General features: G+C 33.0%; 1 pseudogene; it reads right to left on the minus strand.

The window, feature by feature from the left end:
- Positions 1–204: 204 nt before the first annotated feature.
- Positions 205–24787, minus strand: part of LOC149549372 (AP-1 complex subunit mu-2-like) — a 64392-nt pseudogene continuing 39809 nt past the window's right edge.

Genomic DNA, 24787 nt, shown 5'->3' on the forward strand with positions numbered 1-24787 from the left:
AGAATATATAAAAGAAAGAATGATGAACACAACAAAACCAAATTTGTGATGGGTTTTTAACAAGACATAGTTGTTAGGCAGATAGTCAAATAACATCCTTCTGCTTGATCCTTCATTTAGAAACTAAAAACAACTTAATAAACCATCAGAATGATCAAATATCACATTCTCTCTTGTTTACAACATTTCTTAGTTTTCACTAGTCTAGATCATTCTTAGTTCATATTCACCTGCCATTGTAATGTACCTCACCCATGGCAATGCTTGATATCCACTATTTTCAATGATTTTCAGATACCTGACCTGCAATAAAGAATTGCAACAAAAGAAAGTTGTTATAAAGTAGCAGCCTAAATCTAAATGAACAAAATGTAAATTCTCAACCATTTATTCAATGCATCAATTTACTTGTGGAGCTAAATATTTAAAAAGCATAATGATTTTCACTGAGGCCAATATAAATATAAGCAATGAGCTTGTTCTCATCAAAAATATAGAAGTGAACATACAAAAGGGTCCAACACTATGATGAATTTTATGGATTCAGTCCAAAATGACTTGAAATTACTCAAATTTCAAATAAGTTATAAATCATGGTAATGAGCTAATGATACTCGTAAAAGAAATAATCTACATTTGTAAACTAAAGTTAAGAAATGACCTAAATTCCTGATATAGTAAAATATGGTATCTCAAGTTTGACACGAATAGGCGCCCACTTTTCTAGGGTTGCTTCTTCAGCAATTATGCTAGAAAGGCTAAATTTAGCCTTGAATATGTATTCATGAATCAAAACCCACATAATAAGTCAATCAAGAAACTAAAACATCAAGGTCCAAAACCATGGTACTATTAACCATCTTTGAACAAGAAACCCAATGAAAGCTACAAGATACCTTTCCACCAAGAAATGATTTTATTTTCCAAAGCAAAGCATCCCTCTCTGAGGAGTATGCAGAAGTACCCATTGCATTAGCTAGTACTGGCAATTCAATTTCAACATTTGTTGCCATACTGCAAAGTTAAAGAAAACCATGAGACAAATGAGAAAATACATAGAAATATGAGTCATACTTAAACCATTCCCTGAAGCTAACATGTTAGAAAGATCTATCTAAATAGTAATAGGCATACATAAGCCAGAGAGACAATTTGAAACTTGCGATCTTTGTATTGGCTGCGTGCTCTCACCAAATATTCTACCTGACTTCTTGAATGCTTTTCTACTTGAGCTTCAACCCATATCAATGGCTTTACCTGCAAAGTAATTAAAAAAAATGATATGAAACCTACTTTAGAAGGATATCCTTCATAACAGAACTTCAATGATTTGACAACAACTGCATTCTCTTGAATATATGAACAAACCTATGTGCTAAGTATGTAGTTCATAAGATCAAAAGTCCCATCATGAGGTATGAAGGATATAGTTCTATCATTTTCAAAAAGAGCAAGACGAACGCACCTGACAGAAGAAATAGAAATTAACATATGCCTTTTAAAGGGAAAAAAAGACCAAGTACAACATCAAAGGAATTTGCAAGCACTTTAATATAAGATAAAATTGATATTTTAAGGAATTGAATAAGAAAATGAGCTTGATTGCATACTGATGAAACTTAATGTCATCCAAATCAATTGCTTTACCCTTTGACGCTTTGCCTTGATCTTCTAGTAGCACCCTGTCATTGAGTCCAAGTTTGCATTCTGGCATTTCGTTGAAAAAAAAGTGAATCAAAATACACTTGTCATTAATAGCTAGCTATGTAACATTTCAGGAGTCATGCTAAAAGTACATTATATATAAATAAAAATTAGAAATAGCCACATTTTGCACAAAACAAGCTAAATTAACCATGAAACACAATTAATAATTCAAAGCCAAATATTAAATCAAAAGTTATAAAGGTTTAATACTTATGGCATATGTATAAAACAAAGAAATCATTAGTGGTCAAACTACTTTGAACACTCAATAATTATATAAAACGTCTAAAGATATTTACATATCAGTATTTTATTCTTTTTTTGTAATTTTTCATACTTTTTTATTTCCAAGATCAGCTGTGGAGTTCCAGCTTCAGCCTTTATATGGCAAGGGCACAGGTGTCTTGACCAAATTATTCCAGATACATTTATTACAGACCTGGGGAAGGCCTACAAACTGTACAAATTAGACCTAGTTTGGGTATGGGACCCAATGTAGCATAATCTAAACTTCAACATTTGGTCATTATAATTTGACTTTTAATCTGTCACTCTAAACTCCCCAAGAAATTGCACTCTGTTCAATCATCCACCACAGTTCATTATTCTTCTATATTTGTTTTATTCTCGCTGAAGCATGTAATCTGTTGAAATACAACTATCCAACAACGAAGTTGGTTGTCTCATGACCAAAAAAAAATTATTTATTAAATCTTAGCAATGAATATGAACATAATATTTGTACTTATAAAAGTTGGACAATTTGTAGATTCTTTGTCTGATGGTAATTCATAATTCTACCACGTAAAAATAAACACAAGATGTTTATTATCTAAACTCTCATGCACCAATCCTGTTCTCATAATATATGTCTATATGTTTAGCTGTGTATAAGCATACATGGGCCTTTCAACTTAGAAAATGGGGTTTTTCCTATTTCAAGGCATTCCACAAGTAGGGTACATATTTAAGAAAATAGGTGTGCAGTAACATTATAATTTTCTCCATGAACCTAGCTGGAGTTTACAGTGTTTCAACTTAGCAGAGATTATGGGAAACAATTCCATGTTTCCTCTATGTAGTCTATTAGTTTTATTTCTAAAAGAACTCAATAATAAGATTATGCATGGGGTAGGAAAAAACTACCTCAAGTACGCTCTCATCTTCAATGCTCCAACCACATCTGATCACACTATTTGCCCATTGCTACTCACAAGAATATTTACACTTTCTACTACATCCAAAAAGACCTTTAATAACAAATTAAAAGCACAAAATTAGTTAAATATCAATTTCCATATTCAAGCAAAGCACAAAGTTAAATCTAGATTAGCCTTTAACCTCATTTTTTTTGTATTGTATTCCTTCACCTCGCCAGGAAACTGCATTTTTAATAGCCATTGGAGGTCACTAAGTGATTTCCATCCTGTAATCATCTATTTTGATGAATTCACTCAAAATCTTTGCCTCTATATATTGAGGGTACCCGAAATCTATTATTTCATCTAGTAGTTCATACTGCACAATGGGAAATAAAAGTGGTGAAATGATCTATACACATATTTTAAATTTTAAGTTCGTGATAAAATATTCTTAAATAGTTCATTACAAGGAATTCTGAATCCTCGACCCTCTGTGGCTTAGATTAAAAATAGATGTGTACACTCACAACAACAAAAAAATTGTCTCTCAAAGACTCTTCTTCTAGCTCTTCAAAATAGTGCTTGAATACCTACAGAAATAACACACATGACAATCCAAAACTGAACCTAAAGTTGACATGTGAATCAGTTATTGCAACACACTAATCATAGTAGAAAAAAAAGAGGAACATTAACAACTCTTGATTACTGTAATAACACCTAAATATGCATGCAATAGCTACAAATAAAAGAATTGTATGCATACACTAGAATTCCTAGCTCTATAGGTTCAATAAGTTCCCTAAATGTAGTGTTCCATTTAATAATTGAAAATAGAGCCTCGGACAAGAAATAAATTGTGAATGAGAATTGTAGATTGTTGAACTTACATCCACAACTCGATGTAAAAATAATAGTAAGCTAGTTGCATTAGAGTTATGTCTTGATGCTACCATAAGGTAGATATTGTTATGCTAAATGAACATGTAAGTCACCTCATTGTCATAGAGTACTGGATTTTGTAATGTGGGATCACCCTGTCCATGTAATTCCATCAAAAAACTTGTCAAAACACATATGTTGAAACCATCCTCATAGATGGCCAATTTAGCCTTATAAGAGACAAGATATAAGAGAGGGTGGTACATTTTAATGAATATATTCATACAAGACAATGTAATTTATGTGACATTGGCCACCTAAATGTCTTTAACTTTTAAGTAATTTGCATACCTCTATGTAAATATTCCATATCTGAGAAGCTTCTTTGTACAACATTGCAATTTTTAACTTCATGATGCACATAGCACAGATGAGTCAATAAAAACTATAGTTTCTTGCGTTCTTTCCACAATTTTAAAAGAGTTCTTATTGATAGATCCATGTAAGAATTTTATTCCTCTAAAAATGGTTTTATTACCAATTTTAAAGAAAGTGGACACAAACTAAATAAAGAATCTTCAAATCAAGGACTGGAAGTTACATTTATGTAGAGCCTTCCAATATCCCCTTAAGGAACCCTATTCAACTCGAGGATTCAACAACATCTTGGAATCCACTCAAGGAACTAGAGTTCAACTCAAGGATCAATAAGAAGTCCCTGACTTAGTAGATCTCTTCCACACACCATACCCACAAATTCACTTCCTACCTCATTACCACAATCTCTTATTGTATCAATTTCCTTCTAGGTCACCTAGTGTACCTAGCACATCCATCATACCAAAATCCAACTCCAGCATCTCTCATTGACCCTAACACCTTAGACCATCTTATCATGGCCTATCTACCATGCTTCAACTCTTCACCAGCTTCCAACAACCCATCTTTCACCATTTCCTACTTTAGCCCTTCTAGGCCTGTCTGGTAGCCCTGTCATGTAGCAAATTGCACTTTTCTCTCTAACTCCCCAAACAATCTATTGACTTAGTCATCTTTTCAAATAACCTTTATGGTTTTCCTCAAACCTTTCAAATATTAGTTTCTCAACCTGTGACTATTGCACCTTTCTATGGCCATCACTACAACAATTAGGCCTAATTAGCCCTTGCCTAACAAAGCAACTATGCTTTGGACAAACACCCAACTCTCCAAACCTTGAAAAAATCTTAATGCATCTAATAAATGATAGGATTCCACAATTTTTTTGACCCTCCATGCATTTCTAGACACCTTCTCATCAAACCCTCCCTTTAAGGGTTTCTAGTCTAGGGCTTCCTAGGAAAGACCCTAAATCAACTCATAAAACCTTTCTATTGGCTCAAACACCTTTAAAAATACTCCCTAAAATTTTTTCAACACAGATTTATCCATTCCATCCTCCATTTTCTCATATTCACCATGTGGTAACTTGCAAATGCACCTTCACTGTTTGGTACAACAGTCACCCTGTTGTTCTTTTCTTTATTCACTATCACCTGCATCCTCCTGGATTAAAATCATAAAAAAAACTTATTCATACACTTAAGTGCCTCTCCCATAAGTTAGATTCCATTCACAAAAAGTGGGAGAGGTTTGTCTCCATTAATGACTACAAAACTGTGACAATCAGTCACGTTCCCTGTGACAGTAGAGATTTCAAAGATAGTTTTTTTTTAAAAATAACTTACAAAGTCCTTGCCAAGAGTTAACAAATCATGACAATATTTTTGAGGAGCAACAACAATAAATATTGAATATAAATAACTTTATTGGATTACCAAATTGAATCTTGCAATCAGGAAACTATCACTATGACAGTGAATAGCAGATTTGTTTGATTTATTTATTTTCTTGTTACATACACCTCTCTTCAACTTCTACCCTTGTGTCTTATAATGAAATTTATTTTCTAAAAATTTTCCCATCTAACTAACTCATAAAACTGAACTAAAGCCCCCTTGGACACCAACTGCTCTTCTAACTATCTTATGACAGCAAATAGACAGTTTTTATAACTTTTTTTAACATCATTACCTTTCATTATCTTTTGTGACCTTTTCTTGGCTAAAGACTTATGAGAACTATAATTTCATTCCTAAATGACTCTAAAAGACCTTTTAAAACACTCTTCACACACCTATAACCTTAACTAACCCCATTCAAGCCTAAGTTGGCTTATGTTGCCAATGTTGGCAATTTTACAAGATCTTGCACTTTGAGTGCATTTTACATCATTTAGGGGCTTTAATAGCCTATTACATCTTGTAAACACTACCATCCACCCATAACTCTTCCTAGGACACCCTAGGGCTTCAAATGACCCCTTACATCATATTGACTCCCTATTTGTGCCAATTTACCTATTCTTGGCAATACCTTACATTTTGTCAACTTTGTGAAATTTATTAGATTTAATGGCTTTAATAGCCATGATTCATCATAAAATAACTCAATAGGTCTCCATTAGGCATTGATTGCCCTTGTACCTTCATTATCTCCTACATAGCTCCTGGTGTACCATGTAGGTTCATTTTTTCTTGGGTTCCCTTGCACCATACATGGATTCAAATGAAGGATTGGTAAAATATGGATAAGAAATCAACAAGTATTAACAGTGACACCTCCTTTACTTCTTAGTAATATCAAAAGTGAGGTTCACCACTAAGTATGTTGGTTAAGTGGTGGTGGTGATGGTGTAGGGGCCAACAAGGTTCAAACAGCCACTAGGCCATCATCATTGTAGGCTTGTGCCAATTTGCTCTCGAGGTTGAGCCTTAACTTTGTTAATTGTGGATAAGGTCCCCCATTTGTGGCCTCACCAATCCATAGCTCCAGTTCAAAAGCATTTTTCTTGGAGCTGGAGTGTGTGTTGTGTTGTGTTAGAATCACTAATATGATCAAATCCTAATTCCCTTTGCTTAAAATAACCTCTTCCAAGCAGTGGCATATTCAGATAACATAGTCCCAAGACAATTTTGATCAAGGGTTTCCCTAGTTAATTATGATAATTGTATCATTGGTGATAACATAGTCCCAAGATAGTGTTGATATCCAAGGATGTAATAAAAAAGCTACAAGTTTAGAACTTCATGATAGTTCAAAGCATGAAGCCTTAGATGCATAGGGCAATAGACTAAACATAGTACAAAATAAAGAAATATTTAGTATCTTATTGAGCTTCACTTTGTTTCAAGAATAGTTTAATATTCTCTACTAAACAGGGCCAACCACATGAAGGTGGAAGCTCATTTGGCCCCACCCCCTCCCCCTAACATCACTCTACATTCCCCATTAACATCTAACATTCATTCATTCTTTCAACCATTAATAAAATGTAACATTCAATCAATATCACATGATAACATTCATTAACACATTAGATTTGTAAACATGTAGTTCATTCATCAATATTTTACATTAACACATAATTCATGAACATTCATTAGCACATAATTAAATTCATTGAGACATAAAATTCAATAATTATCAATTAAGGTATGTAGATGACAATCATTTCTTTTTTTTCTTTCTATTTCTTTTTTCTATGTAAGCTCTAAGAGGAGCATCGGTGTCATCATCAATTCCCCCCTCATCAGTTGTTTTTTTCTGTATTCTTGATGATCTCAAATTCCTATGCTATTGCAAAGGGGGGTCCTCTGCAATAAAAAATAAAAGAGTTAAATTAAAAATAATTTATTATAATTTTTACAAGTATTTAATTATTTTAAATAATATAACTGTGGTGCTCTTTACCTGATCTGACCACATCATTGTGTCTGGACTCAACATCAACATGCTCATGAACATTGACCCCTTGATCCTCTACAGCTGCTATACAAAATGTTATGTTAACCCAAACACAATTATAATTACATATTAAAAATTTAATAGCAAATGTATACCTCCACCACTGGGATGCACATCATGTGAACCTTCAGCATTCACAGATTGTGTATAAGGATTGTTAGGCTACATTCCAACATCCTATGCATTGTTATCATTGGTTGCTTAAAATAGATATACTCACTTTATATTGGAACTTAACATCAAATAGACTAATTGGTAAAGTATTCAATTTGAAATAAATTTCATTTAGCTTATTTATCTGTGGCTCAGATGCATCATTATTCGAACCTTCCACATTGATTTCAGCTCGTAGCCATTCAGCCACGGCTCTATAGCCTTGTTGGAATCCAATTCTCTTATCCTCTTCTGTGAGGCATCTCTTGAACTCTGAGCCCTACATTTTTGCATGGTATGGTGAATTTTACTTGCATTGTTTCATCAACCAATGGAGGGTAGTTAAAATATCAAAATGAAATACAAAAGTGCAAAAGTTGAGGATCAGGAGCATAGACAAGCTAGTCTATCCTAGCATTTCCCATCATAATATATAAAAAATTTGATACAATTTTTCATTTACTGATACTTACAACTCGTGCTTGAAGTTTCAAAAAACCACCAGAGCCGAGCTTGTGTGTCCTGTGCTTTTCTAGTCTTGCCTTTGTTGCCTTTGATGTGTCAAGCAATCTATGAAAAGTTTGAAATATGTTAGATAGTATAAATATATAGGTTAATTAGTACATAATTACATTCTCAATAGTATCATATACCTTGGTGTACTCTCTACTAGTGTAATTGCATTTTTCTTGTCAACTTTATACTTTCCATCCAAAATCAAAGCTTGCCACTCAGCCTCAGGAACATAGGGCAGACGCTCGTACCTAGGTTTATCCCGTAAGTTTTTTCTATACTGGTCCCTAATATACTTCAAACATAAACCAACTTTTTCAAGGAACTTGTTTCTCTTGAATGCACGAGGTCCAAAGAGTTGGGTCATGCTCTCTATAAGATCATCCTTCAACTTTTTGTCTTCGTTATTCCACCTTTTAAGTAAAAAAAAACATGTTAGACTCATAAATGAAGTGAAGCTACTGGGTAAAAGCACAAACCTGTGTCACCTTTTATAAAGAAATGTGATATCAAAATGTGACAGTTCAACATTAATGACAAAAAAAATGGTATTCATGTTTAAAATATGAAGATTATGTAAACTGATGAAATGTGTAGAATTGTATGAATTTTATGCTTATAATTTTTATAATTTTTTTGACTAAGAATTTCTTCATTTTATTTTATTTTGAAGTCCCTTTTTTAACTGTAAAAAATATAGTATGTAGTTCCCGTCAAACAAGTATGTGCAAATCATCTTTATTTTGTTTTTATTTGAAAATATTTTATAGATGACATGTATAGCCAGTGAACAAAAAAAGAAATAATTATTTTTTATGTATATTTTCTTTGTTATAAGTACTCAAGTTCGACCTTGTCAGAATCCAACAGTTTTTTCCTCCTGTCAAAACTTCCCTATCAAATCTATACCCTCTTGAAAAAAAATTACATATTCATGAAGAGGATTCTCTACTCTAGTGATAAATATTATTTTTTTATTTTTTTTATATGATTTACTATTTTTTTTCATTTTTGGAGAGAGCATCTTTTGAAATGTTGAAATATCGACTTATAATATTTTGAGATTATAACATATTATAACTAATCAAAACACTCAAAAATTTATATAATGATGATATTGAATCTGAGATCTATAAAAGGGTATTTTTAGTTTTTGAAAAAAATTGAGCTTTGATAGAGAAATGAGATTTGACCAAAATAGGTTTTTGTATCACAAATGGTGACACAGATCTATGCTTTTACCCTACCTTTAATATAGTTCAAGAAATGGATGAAAAGGAAAACTATTCTAGCAATGATATGAAATAAAAATAGTGGTTTGGGGTTTTAGTTAGGATATGATGTTCCACTAGATATGCTTGGTGGGCCCGAATATTCGCAAACACTCATCACCAAGTTTTTTCCAAAAAACATCATTCCCTACGAAACAATCATGGATCATTAGTCGATGAAGAGTGATCAAAAACTAAATTACTATTATATCACTATAGAATAATAACTTTAAAGTACCTAGAACTTTGGCTACTTTTAATGGAATGCCTTCACCGTTGTTGATGATCAATATGACATCCTTCACCGTTCCTATACCAGGAACATAGGAACATCTAGGAAATGATGTTGCAGCTCCTATTGTGAAAAGTTTCATAAGTTTCATAAGTCTTTGTCATGAAGTATAAACACATAACACTTAAACACATAACAAAAGAGAGAAAAAGAGGGATTTTTGTACCAATAGATGGTGCAATAGTCAATGCATGTAAGCTACATGTTGTTGACTCAATAGTCGGAAAGAGATTTGTGGTTGTCCCTGATAGAGGTAGCGTCATCATAGGACCTAAAGCTGAAGAAAAAAAATGTTAGAGCATGCATAAATATAGAACGTGTGGACTAGCATGGACAAGATTGTTAGAGCATTAAATAAAGGATTGTTCGAACATGTATTGTCAATGATTATGATAATTCCTATATATATTCAGTGGAAAACACAAGTGGGGAATGGAACATGCGATCTACCTAAACCACCTGCAACACCCTCATCATGGGAATGGGGCTTGAAATCATGCAAAAAAATCTGTAAAGACAATGCATCCATATTTTAATTAATGCCATAAAAGAGCATAACATAAAAACCATTATTGAACTCTTGTTATAATTAAAAATTTCATTAATACTTACTTTTAAGGTTTTAGAGGTGTGCAACAATTCAGATGCCCTATCTTTTATTTCCTGAGTAGTAGGCTTAATGGTTGCCAAACATATAATTTCTTTGCCAATTTTCTTTAGCAACTTTTTAATTGAACCGATCGGGTCATCGGTCTCTGCTAAATCAATATAAAAAGGGTCCTCCTGAGGGGTGAGCTACTGAGGGACTGCAGGTTCCTTTCCCTCCCTCCGACCACTGGCCCTCTGTGACAACAATAGTATTAGTACTATCAAAATTACTCCAAAACAATGAAGAAAACAACATTAAAAAATAACATTTTTCTTCTATCTAGTTAGCACAATTACAGTGAGTTTTACCTACTCATGTGTAGATGATCCAGGAACATCGTCAGCATCCCCTCTAGGTAGTTGCTCCATATTGTGCCCCTATCTCAAAGATCAAGTAAAAAAATGTTAGCCAAAAATTTATTGACTAAATGGTATGTTGGAGTCATTGATTAGAAGTTGGTTTAATAGTATGTACCACCCCCATGATAGTAGCATCGTTTGTATCTATGTGGTTCAAATTGTAATCAATAAGAAGCTCTTCCCCTGTACATATTGATTTTATCATATAGATGAATACGCGATTTCCCTCACCCGCCTCAAATATGCAATTGGGTTGCTTTATAGTTGACCCTGGTCCTATACTATTTATAAAACCTGCAATATTCCCTATTGCTTTTGCCCTTGCATCAATATATATAGCCACACTTTTGCTTTGATTATTGTCTTGTTGTTGTATATAATTTTCCAAGAGGGCATACCTACACATACTTATTTTATATTGAACAATATCCATTCAACTTTTGTTATCGTAACATGGTCCAACATACTCCATCAATTCAAAAACTTTTTTGTAAGACACCTTTATGTCGTCCATAGAAAATAGGCCCAAACCATGTAATGATGATGGTGCTATGCAATATATCCTCTCGTTAACACAAAAATTAGTGTTTATTGGAGGAAGTTCCTTGGGTACCCAATGTTTCTATAGATGTTGGTACCTCAAGGGCACCTCGATGTTGTCTTCTGTCTCATCATCATAAGAACATGACCCCCCTTGAGCAAGGAAAAATTTCATGCATTTATTGAATTTCCTTCTAGTCATTTGACCTCTAGTTAATCTTCTTGTTCTAGATAAACTGCATGTCTCACTTTCCTCTTCTATTCCTATATTTCCCTCACTCGAGGAAGACACTTTTGACAAATACCTATTCGCTGGTACCTACAAATGGGAGAGATCTTAGAAGACATCAATCTTACTATTGATAATTGTATTAAATAGACTATCTATAAGGAGTATTGACTTATACCTGTCAATCCATGAGACTATGTGGGATGCTCCTGAAAGGGGTTCAGTTTCCTGCAAATGTAATTCAATTATCATGAGCATAACCAGATCATAATCATAATCACATCCATCATAAGCATCACATAAAAATTAAAAACATTAAAAGGTACATAATATAACACTTAAATCAGGCTCACATTATAAGCCTACTAGGGAAGTAGGCATAGTGAAGGGCTAAGCACTTATATTATGTTTTCCTTATGAATTCTATTCTAGGTACAACTCCCTTTTATAGATATTTAATGAATTCCCTTTTCTAAACTAAACACTTACAAATGCTTTTGACTTGAAAGAAAATAAGGCTCAATACATTCACACATCAATATGTATTTTAAATAGTTTTATTTAATTAATTTAGATTAGCAATATTCTATTTCTAGTTGAAACTTGTAGCTTTTAAATAGATAATGAATAAACTATGTAACCATATAAGAAAAATATATTTCTATCAAGAAATGAATATTAAATAGATTAAGGATTGATGGCATACCTCTAAATTTCATCATCATCATCCTCGTCGTCATCATCATTATCATCATCATCATCCTCCTTGTCATCATCATCATCGTCATCCTCACCATCATCGTCACCATCATCGTCATCATCGTCATCGTTGTCATCATCATCATCAACATCAACATCATCTTCATCATCATCATTAGTAGCAACATCTACATCATCTTCTACTTCTTCGATATCTTCTTCTTGCATCGCATTATACTTTATTAGCCTTCCTCTCGGTTCATGTCTAACAACAAATGACCAACCCAGTTTATGTGGAACCTCTGACTAAAATAACTACTCACATTGGCTTGGAAGAGCATAGGGCTCATCCCCAACTAGCTCAAACTACCTTGTATTAACCATTGTAAATCCATTATCATGTTCAATAATAGTTCTATCAAGATCATTTGGTCATAGCATGTACCATTTGACAAAAAAGAGTACAAATTTGAAGGAACTAAAGTCGCATCAAGTATATCATCCAAAATGCCATAGTATCAATTTTCAAACTCTTGAGGATGTAAGTTTTTTCTAGATGAAATATTAGTCACTTGAAAGACTGCAGTTATTCTTGAATCACAAGGTTTCTTCATGTCATCCAACACTTTGACACAAAATTTTTTACCATTACAAAACATAGCCTTGTGGTGTTTAACCTACAATAATATGTGAAACATGTCAAAATTATTGTATCATGAGTTGATAAACATACGGGTGATTAATAAATTTGTACGTACCTAGAAATCTCTTAAACCACGTGCTAAATCTATTTCTCTTTGTGCAACATTGGAATCTCCATTACAATGAGCTTCTTTAACCAATGAAGATACACCTTCCCATGTTAATGTTCGACTAGAATGTTGACATTGTTCAATCCATACCATCATCCAATAAAGATTGTTTGCAATATATAAATGTAGTGCATCCCACTCTGTAGCACCTGTACAACAAAAAAATAGACAACTTACAACCGATTTATTTTGAAGATTAAGAAATAATTTATTACAATAAAATCTTATAATTTATTACCTCTCACTTTCCTCAATGTACCTTTCCCCATCAAGTACTCCCCTTCTAATTTTTTAAAAGGCCCAAGATCACAAATGCGATCTACATGGATATTTGATGCAAACTTAGGAAGATATTCAGTAATGTACACCATAGTTTGGTATACCATAGAACCCTCAAGATGTGCTCTTTGTCGAACCAAAGCCTTCAAAGATTTCAAGTGCCTCTCAACCATCCACATTGAGCTAGTGTGTACAGGTCCACACAATTCAATCTCCTCAACTAGGTGTATGAGGTAGTGTTCCTGTACATTGAAAAAAGTTGGAGGTAGAAACTTTTGCATTTCACATAGTAAATGAGGAATTCTTCTCTTCCTATAGTTTATACCTTCTTTATGGATTTCTTTAGATGACAACCACCTACATTAAGAGATTCAAGTCACAAAAAATATATAGATACGAGACTTTACAAAATAATATACAATAGATTATATAGCAAGAAAAAAAAATCATGAATATAATAAATATATACAATAGATTGAACAGATATTACTACTTACCTCATATATTTTCCAAGATCATATATCACTTGTTTGATGTTATTGTTGAAGGGCTCTGGGAGAGATAGAGGAAGCACATACTGCAGTAATTATAAACCAATCATTTCATTGCTTTCTAACATAACATAATGAACAGTACATGTAGTTTATGAATATATTGTAAATAAAGAAGAACATAACTTACCTTGATGAAAGTATGCCAATCATGCATTTTGAGCCCTAGCCCAAATTCACTTTTTTTTATATGAGATTGTTTATGTTTGCAGCAAATCCTGTGGGAAATTAAATTTTTTGTATGACTTCTTTTATGGCATCACTTTGCTGCTCCGTTAATAACCAATGAAGGACACTTATATTAATCTGATCTCTATTACTATTTGAGTGAATGGAATTCTTCAATGCATGATTGGATTCAGGAATGTTATTACAAATTTTGACAATTTTTTCTTTGTCACGCCTTCCATCCAGTATTTTCCACAATGTCTCTATTATATTCTTTCCAATATGCATAGAATCAAACAAATGCACAATTTGTAAGTGCTTGTAGTAGGGAAACTTGCTAAATTGTCTGGGATAGCTTTTTAGTCCCTTTGGAAGGTTGTCAGTACTGCCTTGATGACCTTCACGATCATCAATTATACAATTACTAAACAAAAATCACAATAGAAATATATAAATTACAAACATAAACCATTAGGTGGAATGACATTACCTTCATGATTAATTCTATTATATTCCAACTTCCATAGGCGAGGTGTCATTCTTTGTGGCTTTGATGTAGTCTCTTCTTTCCCATTGAAAAGATGTTTTTTCGTACTTCAATACTTATGATTCTTGTGGAGGAAGTGTCTACACTCATCAAAAACATTCTTTCCTAGACTTTTTGAATGACGAGATTTTATCTTTGGATCACAAACTAGACATGCAAATTTTCCCTTTGTTTGAAGACCTACAAGATAATGATATAATTGGATTATTAAATATGTTGATTTTTATAATTAGAATTATCGCGTGCAACTTGAATTCACTATAACATACCACAAAAATGTGTTAGCCCTGGGGCATCATGTATTGTCCATGCAAATTGCATGGAATTGAAGTTGTCTTTGTCCTATTGGTCTAGACACGTCATACATAGTGACATTGTTCCATAACTCCACCAACTCATCGATAAGAGGATCAATATATACATTCATATCTTTAACTTGATATTTACCTACTTGAATGAACAGTAACATTACATAATTATTATGACCATTTTACTGCAAGATTTGTAAGTACATGTAAATTAATAACTATCAAATGATAAGATACCTGGAACAATCATTGCCAACATAATGTGCTCCCTCTTTATTGACATCCATGGAGGAATGTTATTGTTAATAAAAAAAATAGGCCACACCAAGTAAACAAATCTCATCTCTCCAAATGGATTGACACCATCTGCTACCAATGAAAGGCTGAGATTATGAGGTTCTTCTGTGAAGTGTTGCCACTTTTCCTCTATGTACATAAATGCGAAACTATCTACAGGGATTCAAATAATTTCATCTCGACTTCTATTGTGTGCATGATAATCCATAAATTGAGCCAAGCTACTAAACCTGAATAATTATCGCATCCGTGGAATAATGGAGATGTAACAAAGAACCTTTTGAGGCACCTTTTTTGTTAGTTGATCTATTCGATATCTACTCATATGACATATAGGGCATTATGTTGCAAATTCATGTTCTTTATAATATATAATATGATCATTGGGACGAGCATGTATTGCTTGATACTCCATTTCAATATATTTCATAACAGCAGATAATTCTTGATATGAGCGAGGTAGAATATTTGATGATGGTAATAGAAACTTGCCTATCAATCTACAGCAAAAAATATAAGTTATTAATATAAAAAATATTAGTGGTACATTATTCACCCTTTGTTAACTATAAAGACATATATGACATACCTTAACATATGTGACATTGTTATGTTGGATAAACCATTCATTACCTTCAAGTTCAACAACAAAAATACAATAGAGAGAAGAGTTGTTTGGAAGTATTTGTATAGGGGCTCGTATGCCTTCTGAAGTAGAGGTACATCAAGGCTATCATCATCATCATGATAAGATAAACTTGGACTAAATGTGTCATGGATCAATGTATTTATACCATCATCTTCAATTGTGTTTTCTGGTGCATGATTTTCATCTTCCATGGGATCATTATCTTCACCTTGGATATTTGCACCTCCATGTTCCTCCACTTCAAAAACCATATTCTTCAGATTGTTGTGGTTCATATCATGTACTTCCCTGGGGAGATCAACCTATATAAAATTGATTAACATAAATAAACCATGATCATCAACTCATCATCAAGTGATTTCATATGTATATAAATTGTTAAAATGATATAATGAATGACTTACTAGTGGATGATAGTCATGCCCGCCTTCAATGTGACCATTCTCCCTACAATGTCTCTTAACTGTTTTGATTAGTAGTCTTCTACTGTTAAAGCCCTTACAAATTTTGCAAGGACAATAACATTTTCCATCACCTTTTCTTTTCAAGTTAGACCACAATCTAGTGATTGTCTCCCTATTTTGTTCTTCACTTATATTATTTGACATGATTGTTCTTTGCAGAAAGAAAAAATCGGGCTATGAAAACTTTGGTCTACAACTTTCACAAACTAAGAAAAACTATTGAAAGTACACAAATCTTCTTAGACCTAGTTAAATACTTTAATATTTTAAAAATACTTTCTTTGTCTTTATTCCTAAGACATTTAACCCAATCACCTTTTATAACATTCAATCAATTGCTCTAGGAAAATTTGTGGATAAGATTATTTGTAAAACTTTGACCAATCGCCTGAAGGTCTTATTTCAAGTGACCTTACAACATTAAGCCACTAAAAGAAATTTCAAAACATATAAGCTAAAATTCTAGTTAAAATATACATTAGATTAAAAAATATACAATTTTCATACCCAAGCACGCAGCTATAACTCGTGCAACAACCTTCTTCCTTAGCTGTAGAAGCTCTCTAGCAATCAAATTATACAAACTACAAGGCCTAACAGCAATTTCAAAACATATAAGCTACAAGTCTAGTTAAAATATACATTAGATTAAAAAATATACAATTTTCACACCTAAGCGCGCAGCTATAACTCGTGCAACGACCTTCTTGCTTAGCTGTAGAAGCTCTCCAGCAATCAAATTATACAAGGTACAAGACCTAACAGCAATTTCAAAACGTATAAGCTACAAGGCAGTACATATTACATGACATGGCAAAAGGAACAAAATTTACAAGCTTTAGCAAGACATATTAAATGACATCATAGTGCTAGAGAGATCGCAATTATATGAGTCAAACATAGTCATGAAAAAATACATAAATTAGTTATTATATGCAATTAAAAGATATAAAGTTAGATAGGGACATCCATAGGGCATATTGAAGAAATGAAATGTTCATATAGATTTCATATAGGATTTTGAAGATGATAGTGTTCTAAGGCAAAGAATCCATTCATATAACCATAATGACATTAAATGTTTAAGCATGGTCAATCATCAAATACCAAAATAGAGCAGCAATAAATCATTAGCAATAGTATTTGCTTGAAAGTTTCTAAAGCTTTTTCAAAAAATCCATTTTGTTCTTTTAACTCTTAAATCATTTGCTTTTGTTTCTATGATGATACAATAGCAAGCAATGTTATTCAGAATTAGATTCAACAAACCTTAGTAGTGTAAATAGCCATCTCATCTAAATTGGACTCTATACACGAGGGGGCATTCACATACTCTTCCCCTAAAGGTATCCTGAAGAACAATAGCCACTATTCTTGAGTTTGTGAATTGCACCTCAAGATGAATGAAGCTTAAAAGGAATGAAAATTGTTTTCATACATTTAAATCAGGATGTAATAGTTATTCATAAGTATATACCTTGCAAGCACTTATAATTTATGTTATATGTGTTGCAGGAAAAGAAGAAGTTTCAAGATAAGTTTACATTGTTGTTATATGTGTTGCAAGAAAAGAAGAACGTTACATTGCTTTAACTTTCCATTGATGAGTATCATCTAAGACTCTTAGCAAAATTTTCCCAGCAAATTTTATCAATTTTGCCTCTCCATAATTATACTTATTAAATAAAATAAACCACACAATTACTGTTTAGTACAAGAGAGTTATGTTCATATGTTAAGAGACAATTCATTTTCTGTTATGAAAATTTGGGGATGCCAAATGCTCTAAAATCCGTTATATTCACTTTTTATTTTATTTTATTATAGGTAATTTCAATGTAAATTAAGGTTATTCTTTTTCTGAAGAATGATATTGAATGGTCTATCACAGGTATGTGCTTCATCACTTGGTGAGATTTCTACTAAGGCTCAATTAGATGAGAGAGCCATGATTGAAGAGGCCTCAAATTCTATAGCCGCTGATATGCCAACCATTCATCCAAGTGCTACTGAGGAACATGGTGAAGTAGAGAAACCGGTCTTCAGAAAAACCAAAGGAAACAAATGAACCACTTGAGTAAGATGGATGCCAGTTAGGTAAGGTTGATTCTAGTGAAAAAAGACTTGAAAATTTTGAAACTCCCATGCAACAAGATATAACTGAAGAGGTTGAGATGCACCTGGTGGAAAAGTAGGAATCTCCAACCATAGTTTAATCATCAATTAAGATCCTGTCTCGGAGTGATGATATTGTGAAGTAGCAAGAAGAAGGGTTGCTATTTGTGGAGCTAGTTGCTGGAGCTGATGCTAATGCTTCTGCTTCTAAAGAACTTGAGTCTCAAGGGGTACATTCTGGTGTTGATGTTTAGAATGAAAAAAATGTGATAGATAACAATGATATTCAATGGAACAATGACATTCAATGTAACAATGATATCAACAGTGCTTTAAGATAGTACGCATCTCTTAGACAGTGAGATATCAATAAAAGACAGTGATGCTCAATAGATGTCACTGCTATGACAAGCAAGGTCTTTTATATTACAAAGATCTTGAAGATGACAAGAGCAGTTAGGAGCAGCATTATGAAGAGTCATGACAAAAGGAAAGAAACTAGGAAATGAAGACAATATCAAGGGCACTAATGAAAGCATCAAAAGAATGCAATAGCTATTAGAGAAGATACGAAGCAAATGAAATACATTTTTACACAAATGTTTCCACTATAGGAGTTCTTATAAAAAATTTTCATTTTTATTAACTTTCATTATATAAATGAAGATCTATCTAGGTTGCATTGCTTGCAAAGAAAATCTTTATGATTCTGGTAAACTTACTATTGGTAGTTGGGTAAGAATGACACCTTACATCAAATGTAGGATGATTAGGTTGATCTAGACATCCATGGAAAATATTGTGACTTAGAGTGATTTTACATGAATATTAGGTCCTAAATGATATTTACCACTATAGAATTTTGAAAAAAAAGTGATGGTCATGACAACTCATTCAAAAGGATGTTCAACAGAGAATAACATCTCGTGAATATTATAGCAGTAAGAAAGAGATAAAAAAGGCACGTGTGTTAGAGGCAAAGATACAAGTTTGTCTAAGAGCAAAGCATTACATAAAATAAGACAAGAACATTGTTGTTGAAAAGAAGAATACTGAAATCTAAAAGGAAAGCCCAAAGAATGAGAATTCCAGTGCAAAATAGTGATCAACAAATTAAAGGACAGTAGCAGTCAAGAATCATGCAATTAAGATATTAAAAAGAAAATTAATGGACAAGAGCCAAGTCATTAAATGGTGCCCATTCAAAGACAAAAACAAGTGCTACAAAAGACTAAAAATAGTGAGAAGGAATTGGAGATATCTTGAGCAGAGATCAATCAGAAGTCATCAAAATCAATCAATGTTATCTAGGAACAATGTCAAAGGACAGTGATAAAGAAATACAACATTAAAGGACAGTGATGAAGAAATGTTGACACACTTTTATATGTATGTTCAGTGAGCATAGATCAAGACCAATGGTAAATGTTGAAAATAACAAAACAGATATGTCATCAAATGGAATCCATAATAGTGATGACAAGACAGTGAGATGGACTGTTATAGAAACTCAGAGATGATAGGACATGACAAGATGTACATTTACCATTGTCTAGAGGAGCATCATCATCAGAGGTTACAAAAGAGCTATCAAAAATGATATGAGTAGATTTAATGACATTAAAACATCATGATCACAATTAATTTCAGTGAAGAAGAAGATCAAAACTATGATAAATATTAGAGAGCGTGACTCATATGATGAGGGGCAGAAAGAAAGATAATTTCACCTTTTTGTTAAAGGTATTTAGAGTGTTTTCAAGGTGATTCACTATCCTTGGATACATTCACAGCTTTTATTTGAAGGATATTCACCATATAATGATCATCAATTTACTGTCTTGTCTAAGGGGTCCAAGCACTAATGTCAAAGACCATTTTCTGTTAATAATGGTATAACACTTTTGGTGAAGATACAATATCTAAAATTGTATGAAACGATGCTCTTGGTTACACAAAGTAGACCTAGAAATGCAGTAAGAATATTATGATGGCCATCAGACAATAAAGAGCAGTGAGGTGGCCAAGGGTAGAAACAATGTGTGTACCATATAAAAGCAGAAATAATATATGTATAAGAGAAAAAAAAGTGATCAAACAATGTAAGGAAATAGTGAGCAGATATGCATCCAAATAGCACTACTACAATGCAAAAAATAGTGACATCAGAGAGAAAGATAGTGGGGAATATACATGCAAAACAATGATTGATGTTATGAATAAATTATAAAAAATGAATGTGAATAACAATGACATGGAAATAGTGAGTAAATAGAAATATCAATATCAGAGGATAGGAAGATCGAAAATAGTAGTCAGAGATTAGTAATATAACAAAATTGGGTACATTATCCAATTTTTGAAGTTCTTGATTGGAGGGGTTTAGATAATTGGCCTATTAAGTTTTATGCTACTCGAGTTGTACTTCCTAAGAATCCTCCTTTTAAGTTCCAACCAATGTGGCTTCATTTCATGGCTTCATGGTTCTGAGATGGAGGCTTGCCATATGAGCATATGATAGAAGTAATAAATTGCAATATGTTTAAATGGCATATCAAGAAATGGTCATGTATTGGTAATATTTATGCTAGGAAGAGGTAGGCACAAGATTGTGTGTTGTCACTTACAAAAATTCAAGATCTTGTCTTTTCATAGGATTTGAGTAGAGAGGAGTCTCAAGTTGTTTGAGAACTTAAGTAAGTAATGAGAACTATTTTAAGGAAGTACAAGGTAAGGGTTGATTGGCTTTAGGAAGGAGATACAAATATAGTATTTTTCTATAATTATGTGCAAACTTATAGTTAAAATAGGATTTATATATCTACTTTGGTTAATTTAGATGGAATTTATCTAATCTTTTCATATGTTTTGTCTCAAAAAAATCTACGTGGTACTATTTAGAAGATTCATCCCTACTAAGGATGAGGGGAATGATGCAGAGATGGGTAAGGGCTCTTTATCAACTATTAGGCAGTCTTGCCAAAAGATCAAATTGCAATCCAAACTAACAATGTTCCTTAGGGCTACTAATGGCTCACATATACAAATACAACGACTCAACTTCACGAGGGTTCTACTATGGTTTCCAAGGTCCTCAAACACCTAACCCATCCCAAAAAGTTCACTCACCAAGTTAATGGTTATAAAGATTAATTTGAGCTTGTAAACATTGTTTCAGGTTTACAATTTTTTGTTCTCTAAATAAATAAACCCCCTATGATTAGGCAGTTGGAGTAGGAAAACATCAAATGCTTGGACTATATTTGCAACTTTCATGTTTAATACTACTAGCTACATCAGTGCTCTTGAGTTCTATTTACATCTTTGCAACTTCAATCCTGAAGCTACTATGGCAGGAGGAAAATGTAGCAAATCTATTAGGAGAATATGCACTTTGGATGCTACCAAAACTATCTGCATTAGGTTTCCCAATGCAAAAGTTTCTTCAAGCACAGAGAAAAGTCATGGTAATGGCTTGGATTGCCTTGGCGGTGTTGATGTTTCATGCATTTTTGAGCTGGTTATTAATCTTCCAAGTGGGTTTAGGGTTAGCCAGAGTAGCTATTACATCAAACATATCATGGTATATTATCGATATTAGTCAGCTTTTGTATATAGTTTACTTTTGCCAAGAGGCTTGGAAAGGGTTCTCTTGGCTTGCTTCTCATGATCTATGGGCTTTTCTTTGAATTTCAATGGCTTTGAGTGTCATGCTATGGTTAGTAGCATAATCACTCTTTCTATTTTGTGTTCTAAACTCAATTTCTGGTATAAACCCTAATTAGGATATGCAATGATGGGTAATTTTAAAAATGCAACAATTCAAGTTTGATGCACTATCTATTTGGTAAGGAACTCCTCCACAAGTTTGTTTAAAAAATCCAACTTTTTCCTCAAATGCAACTTATCTAGTAGTAATGGACTCAGATCTAGGTATTTCATAGGTGAAATTGTTTGTTACCAAATTGGGTGTCTCATGGTGTATATGGTTGTTTAAACCTATAATAAGTTAAAATAAGTAGTTAAATGTTCTCTTTTTGATAGTTCACTCTGTTCTATTTATAGCATGATTTTGAATGGATGGAAAACCATGATCTTCATCAATTTCAATGTTGGAATTACGTATGAATTATTCTTATAGTATATATTCTATGATGAGTGTTAAGTCATTGGGCATCAATAACACGAGATTGGCTGTAATAGAAATAATTACACTAAATTTGCCTAATCAATCAATCAAAATATGTTACTGGTAGTGTTGTATACTCAGAACCTATGTGTATGAATGCAACTAATTTATCATTTAGCAATAAAACTTCCACCCACACAAATTGCTAAGTTGTGGACATTTCTCACCTGCAAAGCCTGATAATATACCCTTCTCCAAATGAATATAATGCAAAACGCCGATGCACATACCCTTCTCCAAATGCATATAACGTTGGCGACAGCCCCTAGTTTTGTAGGTAAGTTTGAGGATTTTTGAACGCGGAAGAAGTTGGAATGAAATCCATGACCTAATTTAGTGCCAATTAAGTTTTATTTGGGTTTGGGAGATTGTGAACACGGATGAAGATGAGGATGAGCCAGCACAGCTCTCCCTTTCCCAAAGTTTGCAGAGAGATGTTTCTCCTTTTGTTCTTTCTAATAATTCTTCCTTCAGTCTTATGTGATTACCGATGGTCTATCTACAACAATGCCTCAAATTTTATAGAGGGGAGTGCATACTCCACAAACTTGGATTGAGTAACTACCGATTTATCTCGCAATGCACCTCAAAGTTCAAGTTTTCAATGTTTGAAATGGCATATAACGTGACTTGATATGCTGCAGAAGAAAACTTGCTGAATGACCAATGCAAGCTTTTTTTTTCAATTATAGCTCGATGACATTGCAATTGCGACACCTACATTGCCTGATGTCACAATTGCAACATCGTCGGGCTATAATTGAAAAGAAAAGACAAAAAAAACATAACATTTGTCCACCATCGCAAATTGGCATCGCAAATTGACCCCTAATGTATTAGTGAGACAACTAAATCCTTGATTAACAATAACAGGCATTAACAAACATACATGCAATGAACTTAGATAATTGAGAAATATGTAAATACACACATTCAATTTAATCTATGGAAAGATGCATAAAAATCAATCATTGTTGAATACTCACTGAATAAACTAAATTGATCTCACCAATTTTCCCAAGAGGGGGCCCTCCTTCGGTTCACAAGGTCAGAGATGCCTAAAACCAGCTACTACAAAAGCTTCATGTTCTTAATATCACAGGTTCTCCAAGATAATATAAAGAGAGTATTTTATTCATATATCATATATCACATGTCTTACAATTAACATTTTTTAATATAGACTTAATATGTTTTAACTGAATCAACAACTAGTTGGAATGACTGACAGCCTATTCCCTAAATGTAAAAGATGATTTATTTTGGCCACTGGCCATATAACCATTTACAAAACAACTTGACTAAAATAACATACAACCAAAAACTATTTTGTTTAGCCATTTAGAACTACTTTCCTAATAATATAACAAAATTGCAACTTCCAAAATTGTTCTTTTAGCTTAGACAACCAACTCCATACTTTCGCATCCTTGGTTCCTATAGAAAAATGAACCAAAATATATCAATTTTATGCATTAACCATCCACTCTTTCAAGAAATATTTCAAATCTTAAGACTTTATCAAATGCATTATATTCCTTAATAATTAATGACATAATAGGGGTTAGGATAGGCTTAAGATAAGGCAAAGATGTATAAAGAATTTACAAAGACAAAGTAGTTTGCACACCCATCACATCCATATCCATACCTTAGTCACTTTCATCCCTCCCTTTGCAAGTCTATTCACTACCACCCATTACCAACTATTTTTCTATGCCACCCTTAGGCAATAGCAAATTCTCCCCTACAATGCAATATCCCACTATGAACACTCTTCCTCACATTAATTACCTTGCACCTATTAATACTCAATTGCTCTCTCAAGTAGAAGCATAGCCAACCTATATTGGGCAAGATATACATTCCAAAGCATGGACCAAGTATTGCTAACACTACCATCCTTTCAGTCATAATCATCATGCCAATAGTATGCTTAGGTGTCCCTGCAAAATTATCTAGTAGGGAAACAACCTCATACTTACACTCCCCATCAATAGTCTACCTAGAAAATGCAATAGTATGCACAAACTACATTCCAACAACCCATAACATGCATCCCAGTAGTAGTACAACCCATTTTTTAGACACCACCATACAATAGTCAGGCTTTCCCATATTAGCCT

This window comes from Cupressus sempervirens, chromosome 7 (genome assembly GCF_028749045.1).
Source record: "Cupressus sempervirens isolate cs-2001-9-10 chromosome 7, ASM2874904v1, whole genome shotgun sequence".
Lineage (NCBI taxonomy): Eukaryota > Viridiplantae > Streptophyta > Pinopsida > Cupressales > Cupressaceae > Cupressus > Cupressus sempervirens.